Below are 8,190 nucleotides of genomic sequence, written 5' to 3'. Positions count from 1 at the left end.
GAGTGCTAGCCTTGTGCAAGAAGCAGCCAGGGACAGTGCTCAGGCCCTGAGTTCAAGACCCAGGACTGGCAAAAAAAAAAAAAAAAAGAGTATCAACCAACTTTCCTCCTGGGCTTGCTCTGAAATGTAATCTTCAGATCTCAGCCTCCTGAGTAGCTAAGCATGGGGCACCAGTGCCTAGAGGTTTCTGCAAATATTTTTTCTTTTGTTTTGTTTTTCTCTTGTTGTTGTGTGTTGTTTTTGTTCTATTTTGTTGTTATTGTGAATTCAGGACCTTTGCACTGTCCCTAAGCTTTTTTGCTCAATGCTAGCACTCTACCGCTTTGAGTCACAGCACCACTTCCGGTTTTGGGTGGGTTAACTGGAAATAAAGAGTTTCTTGGGCTTTTCTATCTTGGCTGACTTCAAACCACTATCCTCGGATCTCAGCCTCCTGAGTAGCTAGGGTTAAAGGCATGAGGCCACCGACTCCCTGCGATTTCTGCAATTTTTATACCAGCACAAAATTTTATACCGTACTAGACTTAAAGGGACAGACATGAAAGAAAGGATGAAATGAAAGAAGTCGGCTTTGAAAGCAGAGTGTCAAATGTAGTGGAGTTATCACAGCTGTTATGGCTCAGAGGACATTGGTCCAGGGTCCCTGGTCCAGGGTCCCTGGTCCAGGGTCAGTGCCCTGAAAGCAGAAAGTGAGATGTTGCCTAGAGTCAAAACTAATGTAAGAGTCCTTGTTGTTCTAAACACATTCCTGTTTCTTCCAGCAGGAAATGTGGGCAGAAAACTTCTCCATATGGTTGTGGGCATGACAAATTTCTGATACAAAAGCTTTACATGTTTTATATAATTAAATCCTTACAGCAGCCTTGGGCTCCACTTTTATTCCTCTCCTTTTGTCAGCTTGGAGACTAAACAATTTGCATAAATTCTCATGACTAGAAAGTGGCAGGGGAAAAAGCTGGGTTTCCACTTACATCTGGCCAGGCATGGGGGAATCACACCTATAATCTAGCTACTTAGGAGGCTGAGATCTGAGGATCATGGTTCATAGCCAGCCTGGGCAGAAGAGTCCATGGAACTCTTACTCCAATTAAGCACCAAAATGCTAGAAGTAGAGCAGTGGCTCAAGTGTCAGAGTGCTAGCTTTGAGCAAAAAACTCAGAAACAGAGCCCAGGCCCAGAGTTGAGCCCTCAGGACCAGAAATACATACATACATGCGTACATACATACATACATACATTTATATCTGATAACAAAGTCTTCTGAATTCACCCAAGTTATTGAAACTGACACATAACAAAAGAAGGTAGATAAAATTAACCAAACTTACACAATGGAATGAAATAGGCTTATGCTCTACTTCCTATTCATATTACTTAAGGGCACAAAAGTCCCAAGACCAAGTTTGCAATGACTTCCAGAATGAGTGAGCATCTATGTATCTATATATTACTGAATCTCCTAAACCAGTTTCCGTTTCCCAGCTTTCAGTTGTCTGTGGTCTACTGTGGTCTGCAAATATGGAAGAGTCCAGAAAAAAATGAATAAATTCAAATTTTTCATATCATTCTGAGTATCAATATGAAATTGAAAAAGCCTACTTCATCTCATCCACCCATCTGTGCTGTATAAGCCAGGCAGTCACTGACTATCTGTCTTGGTTTTGATTGACTAGCACAGTATTATAATGCTTGTACCCAAGTGACCCTTATTTAGCTTAAAAGAAAAGTGACGCTGGAAATTCAGATATGCTAGAGAGAAACCATAAATTACTCCCTTTAAGTGAAAAGGTGAATAGTCTCAACTTGAGAAAGAAAGAGGAAAATCTGTATTCTGAGATTGCTAGAGTACCATAAAATATAAAACATATTTGCTTGTGTATATAAGTTTACAAGAATCTCACTGTGATATCTCCATACACACATGCAATGTGTTTTGACCAAATTCATCCTCTATTACTCTTAGGTACTTTCCTTTCCTTAGGCAATTTTGTTTGTTTTTTGTTTTTGTTGCCAGTCCTGGGGCATGGACTCGGGGCCTGAACACTGTCCCTGGCTTCTTTTTGCTCAAGGCTAGCACTCTACCACTTGAGCCACAACACCACTTCTGGCTTTTTTCTATATATGTGGTGCTGAGGAATCGAACCCAGGGCTTCATGTATACGAGGCAAGCACTTTACCACTAGGCCACATTCCCAGCCCCTCCTTAGGCAATTTTAATGGGTTTTATGCATCTATTTGCATGTTGTGAAGTACTTAGATCATGTGAAGTACTTAGATCACCTCACACCTCTTCACCCTCTTCTTTTGCCCTCCCCTCCCCTTGGCTTTCCCAAAATAATCTCCCCATTTCATGCTGTCAGTCTTTTTCTTTTTAAGATTTAGATTCTCTATACAAGATAGAACATGTGATATTTGTCTTTTTCAGTCTGACTGATTTCACTTAATGTGTTGATTCCCAGATCTATCCATTTTCCTGAAAATGACAGTTTCATTCTTTTTTATGGCTGAATAACACTTCATACAATAAGATATTTTGAGAAAGATCACATTCACATAGCCTTCACTACAGTATAGGGCTATAACTTTTGTTCTATGTTACTATTTTTAATTTGCCTACTGTTCCTACTGGTGAACATAGGTAGGTAGGTAGGAAGGTAGGAAAAAAATCATAGTATAGATGCCAGGCGCTGGTGGCTCATACTTGTAATCCTAGCTACTCAGGAGCTGAGATCTGAGGATTGTGATTCAAAGCCAAACCAGGCAGGAAATTCTGTGAGATTCTTATCTCCAATTAACCACCAGAAAACCAGAAGTCACACTATGGCTGAAGAGGTAGAGCACTAGCCTTGAGCTGAAGAGCTCAGAGACAGCGCCCAGGCCCAGAGTTCAAGCTCCATGACCAAAACAAAACAAAACAAACAAACAACCAGATAGTGATGAAGACAAGATGGCATTACTTAGGTCCAGTACCCATATTTCAAGTACAGATAACCCTTCCAGAATGGGTGTGTCTATGCACCTTTATCAGTTCTATGCCTCTGTCCACATCCATATATGGAGTGAGTAAATAAAGTAAATAATAAACCACATAGACTTGGTAGTCATTTCCAATCCTTTGATCCTTTTTCTTTACTTTCTTTTCTAATTTAGTAGTGCTGGTGACTGAATCCATGGCTTTGTGTATGTTAGGCAAGCATTCGACCTGTGAGCTGTATCCCTAGCCCTCCCCGCCAATCCCTCTTAACTCGGAGGTACTGAGACACCTCTTGAGGAGGGAAATGTCTCTTTTTCACTTATTGTCAAGCTATAGATTATTTTTTTAAAGCTCTAGATTCTTTCCCCCCTTACTGTTAGCATTTACCTCCCTCACCATCTGTGTTTGAAATGACTTCTTCCCTGTAGCTGAGATTTTAATACTATTTTACAGAATTCACAAATCTCTTGGTGGCAGTGATTTTTTAAAGTTCATTCTTTAAGTCTTCCATGCATGCTGGAATTTCAGAAGATTTGTTCTTTAATACATTCTGCCAAATGCCAGCTGTAGTTGCTTTCTACCTGGGAGATGTCTTGTCTCTATTTAAATTATATAACATCTCTCTGCCCTGTACTTTGGGGCTTTTTTTTCTTCTCTGATGTGTTCTATGTTGTTATTTGTGGGAGCAGGGAGAGTTTGCCAAATGTATAGCCTTTGGGCTTAAGACAAATTCCAGGCTGATTGTCCCATTTTAAATGTCTCTATAGCATAATAATGTCCGGATTTTATGGTATTTCCTGATTCGACTGGTTGAATATTCCATCTTCGTGCAGAGACACAAACTTCCACAATTTATACATTTCACAGCCATTCTTATGTGGGCTACATTAAGATTTTAAAAGCTGGCTGGGAATCTGGCTTAGTGGTAGAGTGCTTGCCTAGCATGCATGAAGCTCTGGGTTCGATTCTTCAGTACCACATAAACAGAAAAAGCTGGAAATGGAACACAAGTGGTAGAGTGCTAGCTTTGAGCACAGAGAGTCTCAGGGACAGAGCCCAGGTTCTGAGTTCAAGCCCCAGGACTGGCAAAAAAAAAAAAAGATTAAAAAATTATTGGGCGGCTGGGAATATGGCCTAGTGGCAAGAGTGCTTGCCTCCTATACATGAAGCGCTCGGTTGGATTCACAGCACCACATATATGGAAAACGGCCAGAAGGGGCGCTGTGGCTCAGGTGGCAGAGTGCTAGCCTTGAGCGGGCAAAAGCCAGGGATGGTGCTCAGGCCCTGAGTCCAAGGCCCAGGACTGGCCAAAAATAATAATAATAATAATAAATAAATTTAAAAAAATATATTGGGCACCATGACTCACACCTGGATTCCTAGGTACTCAGGAGGCTAAGATCTGAAGATTACAGTTTGAAGCCAGCTGGGACAAGAAAGTCTGTGAGACTCTGATTTCCACATAAGGGGGTGGGGAAGGAAGCCAGAAATGGATCTATTTTTGCTCAAATGTTAAAGTACTAGCCTCAGCAAAAAATCTTCAGGATAGCAACCTGGTTCTAAATTCAAGTCCCAGGATTGAAAAAAAAAAAAAAAAAGATTAAAAGAGCTAATTCTAAGAAATTCAAATATGGAAAATTGATTTCTGCTATTTATTGTAGTCCTATATTTTTGATATTGTGTTATATTATTATTTTTTTAATTATTTGGCCATGGGGCTCGAACTCAGGGTCTGGGTACTGTCCCTGAGCTCTTTTGCTCAAGACTAATGCCCTACAACTTGAGCCATAGCACCACTTCAGGTTTTCTGGTGGTTAATAAGAGATAACAGTTTCACAGAATTTCCTGCCTGGGCTGGCTTTGAACTGCAATCCTCAAATCTTGACCTTCTGATAGTTAGAATTATAGGTGTAAGCCACCAGCACCAGCACCCAGGCCAGTCCTGGGCCTTGGACTCAGGGCCTGAGCACTGTCCCTGGCTTCTTTTTGCTCAAGGCTAGCACTCTACCACTTGAGCCACAGCACCACTTCTGGCATTTTTCTGTATATGTGGTGCTGAGGAATTGAACCCAGAACTTTGCATATACTAAGCAAGCATTCTACCACTAGGCCACATTCCCAGCCCTTTCTTTTTCTTTCTTTCTCTCTCTCTCTGTGTGTGTGTGTGTGTGTGTGTGTGTGTGTGTGTGTGTGTGTGTGTGTCCTGGGGCTTCAACTCAGGGCCTGAGCACTGTCCCTGAACTTCTTTTGCTCAAGGCTAGCACTCTACCACTTGAGCCACAGCGCCACTTCTGGCTTTTTCTGTTTATGTGGTGCTGAGGAATTGGACCCAGGGCTTTATACATGCTAGGCATGAACTCTACCACCAAGCCACATTCCCAGCCCCATATATTCTTTTTTATATGTAGATGTTAACCTGGTTCTCTTTTGTTTTGCCTTTCAATGCTGGACCACTTGCAGATTTTCTTTAACTCAACAAAAATGACCCCCATAGCTGTACTATGTCTGCTCAAAATCCCCTAGAGATGTCTGGGAGGCGCTGTCGCCATAGTGGAAATGCTCTGAGCACATCTACCATAGCTCCCAGGAGTGTCTCCCACGCACCCTCTGTGCTCACTCACTGCTCTAAGGACCAGAGATGCACTTGGCACATAGCAGGTACTGAATAAAGAGAAGAGAATTTCTTTTTTAATTCAAAAATTCTGAAAAGCCTGACAAATATCCTAAGTATAGACCAGACACTGATGGCTCACACTTGTAATCCTAGCAACAGAGGAGGCTGAGATCTCAGAATTGAAGTTTAAAGCAAGCTTGGGCAGGAAAGTCCATGAGACCTTTATCTACACTTAACAACACACACACACACACACACACACACACACACACGCACATGCGCGCCAGAAGTGGACCTGTGACCCCAGTGGTAGAACACTACCCTTGAATGCAAAAGCTCAGGGACAGTGCCCAGGCCCTGAATTCAACCCCCAGACTGGCAAGAATAAAAATAAAACAAATGTGGATTGTACATTCAGGAATTCTAACACATTCAACTTTATGTAATTGCCACCAGAAGAAAAATATATGAGACATTGATAATTATATGCTGTATTATCAGATATTAAATATAAATGTCAACAATGATACAGATAGAGATCTAGATTCAAATATGGTCGCCTGCTGGGTGCCAGTGGCTCATGCCTGTAATCCCAGCTACTCAAGAGGCTGAGATCTGAGGATCAGAGTTCAAAGCCAGCCTGGGCAGGAAAGTCCATGATACTCATATCTCCAATAAACTCATCAGAAAAAGCCCAAGTGACACTGTGGCTCAAGTGGTAGAGGGGTAGCCTTGAGCACAGAGGCTCAGGGGTAGCACCCAAACCCAGAGTTCAAGCCCCAGGACCAGCCACACACACACACACACACACACACACACACACACACACACACACACACACTTTTACTGCTGTTTGCTCAATTTTACCATCCAGCTTCAGGGCAAATGTATCTATGATTTATTCAAAAGTGAGCATGTAAGCACAGATTGTGAGAAAGATGGTGCTAGAAAGGGCATCCCAATCTTCCCTGGCATTAGTTCGTAGGAGGTGAGAGAGTCCGTTTCTCCTTCTATTCCTTCTGCAGAGATTGCACGACTAGAATCCTGTGCTGAGTCAGCAATGTGGGAGGGCCAGCCAGGCCGCACGGAGGGAAGCGCCTCGAAGGCACACGGGACAGAGACATTCAATACTACTGCCAGCCCTGGAACGGAATTGTGCCCGCAGCGAGCTGCACCTCTGCAATCCCCTTTTCTGTGAGTCGATTCACTCCATTTTTTAAAAAATAATGGTAACATTCATTTATTTGCAACATTATGCTAAACTTATTCCCGTGCCATAAGTTTTCGTTTCTTCAGTGTCTTCTGGGATCCCTTTTTCTTCTGTGCAACTTCCTCTTCTGGTTTAGGAACAATCTGCTCCTTTTCAGCGAGGATCATCTCAATGTGGCAGGGGAGCTCATGGATGGGTTAATCCCACCATGGGCTCTGTAAGTTCAGCGGTGCACCTTGGGTGCTTTGTTCACCTGGATGTGTTCAGTGACCAGGGAGTCTACCTCTAAACCCTTCAGGTCAGCATTACTCTCTGCATTCTTAAGCATGTGCAGTAGAAATCCAGCCCTCTTTGGGGGCCACCGACCCTTTGTCCAGCCCCACTGTTTGGCCTGGGCACACCTGCCAACTCCACCATTGAAAGGCGGGAAGGGCACACATGGCTTCTTTAAAGTGACATCTTTCAGGTCTTTGGTAGCTTTTCAGGTATGTATACTCTTGATGGCCTGGGCTGTTTCTCTGATGGTCTTAAAGTGAACACGAGGATTCGAACCTCTTGACTTGCATGATTTTGTGGGGTTTTCTGGGTCTAGAGAGTAGAAAACCATTTTCACAGGTCACCTCAGGCCGCTTACAGGAAGAGTCACTCCATTTTTGTAACTTTAGCTAGTTTGGATTTAGATCTCTGTCTGTTTGAATTGAAGAATCGTAAGATGTAGGCACTAGGGCAGCCATCAGCATTGTCTTACTAGTGGAAGACTGAAATAGTCCGCAGTGCTGAGAAGAATGCCATCTAGGACCACGGAGCTCACTTCTCCACAGAGGTCTGAAACCTCAAGATCCCTAACGCCTGGATTCTCCTCCTTTGATTCCTCTGCTAAGTATCCTCCAGTGCTCCTGAGCATAATGGCCTGCCTGCATGGAGCACTTGAAACTGCAAAGCAATTTCATACACATTATCTCATCTCAGCCTCCCAGAAGATATGTATTTCCCTCAAAGTTTCTCAGACAAAGACAGAGAGGCTCGGGGAGGCTGAGTGACTCACATCAGTCCACGGGCTGGCAGGCACAGGGCTGGGACTCCGGCTTACGCCATGCTTGTCCTCAGATCTCCACTTCCTGCAGTGCCCCCTCCCTATGCACAGCCCTATGCACCCCTGCACAGCGAGGACCTGCCAGGCCAGAGGACAACACCTCTGACCACTGGCCACTACTTCCTTCCCACTCACACTTCACCCTAAGGATTGTTCATCCCCTCACTAACTTCTCACCACATTCTCTTACTCGTTTGCCTAAATTCCAAACGTCTAAAACCCCCCATATCCTAACTGCTGAGGAACATGAACTCCACAATCTTTGCCTTAATAGCCAGGTACAAACCCCTATTAAACTT

The 8,190-nt window shown here is 43.3% G+C and overlaps 1 pseudogene; it reads right to left on the bottom strand.

Moving 5' to 3' along the window:
- Window positions 1-6,849: 6,849 nt before the first annotated feature.
- Window positions 6,850-7,437, bottom strand: LOC125351334 (annotated as a pseudogene).
- Between the last annotated feature and the right edge of the window lie 753 nt (window positions 7,438-8,190).

This window comes from Perognathus longimembris, chromosome 5 (genome assembly GCF_023159225.1).
Source record: "Perognathus longimembris pacificus isolate PPM17 chromosome 5, ASM2315922v1, whole genome shotgun sequence".
Taxonomy (NCBI): Eukaryota; Metazoa; Chordata; class Mammalia; order Rodentia; family Heteromyidae; genus Perognathus; species Perognathus longimembris.
This window is presented reverse-complemented; position numbering and strand designations above follow the sequence as displayed.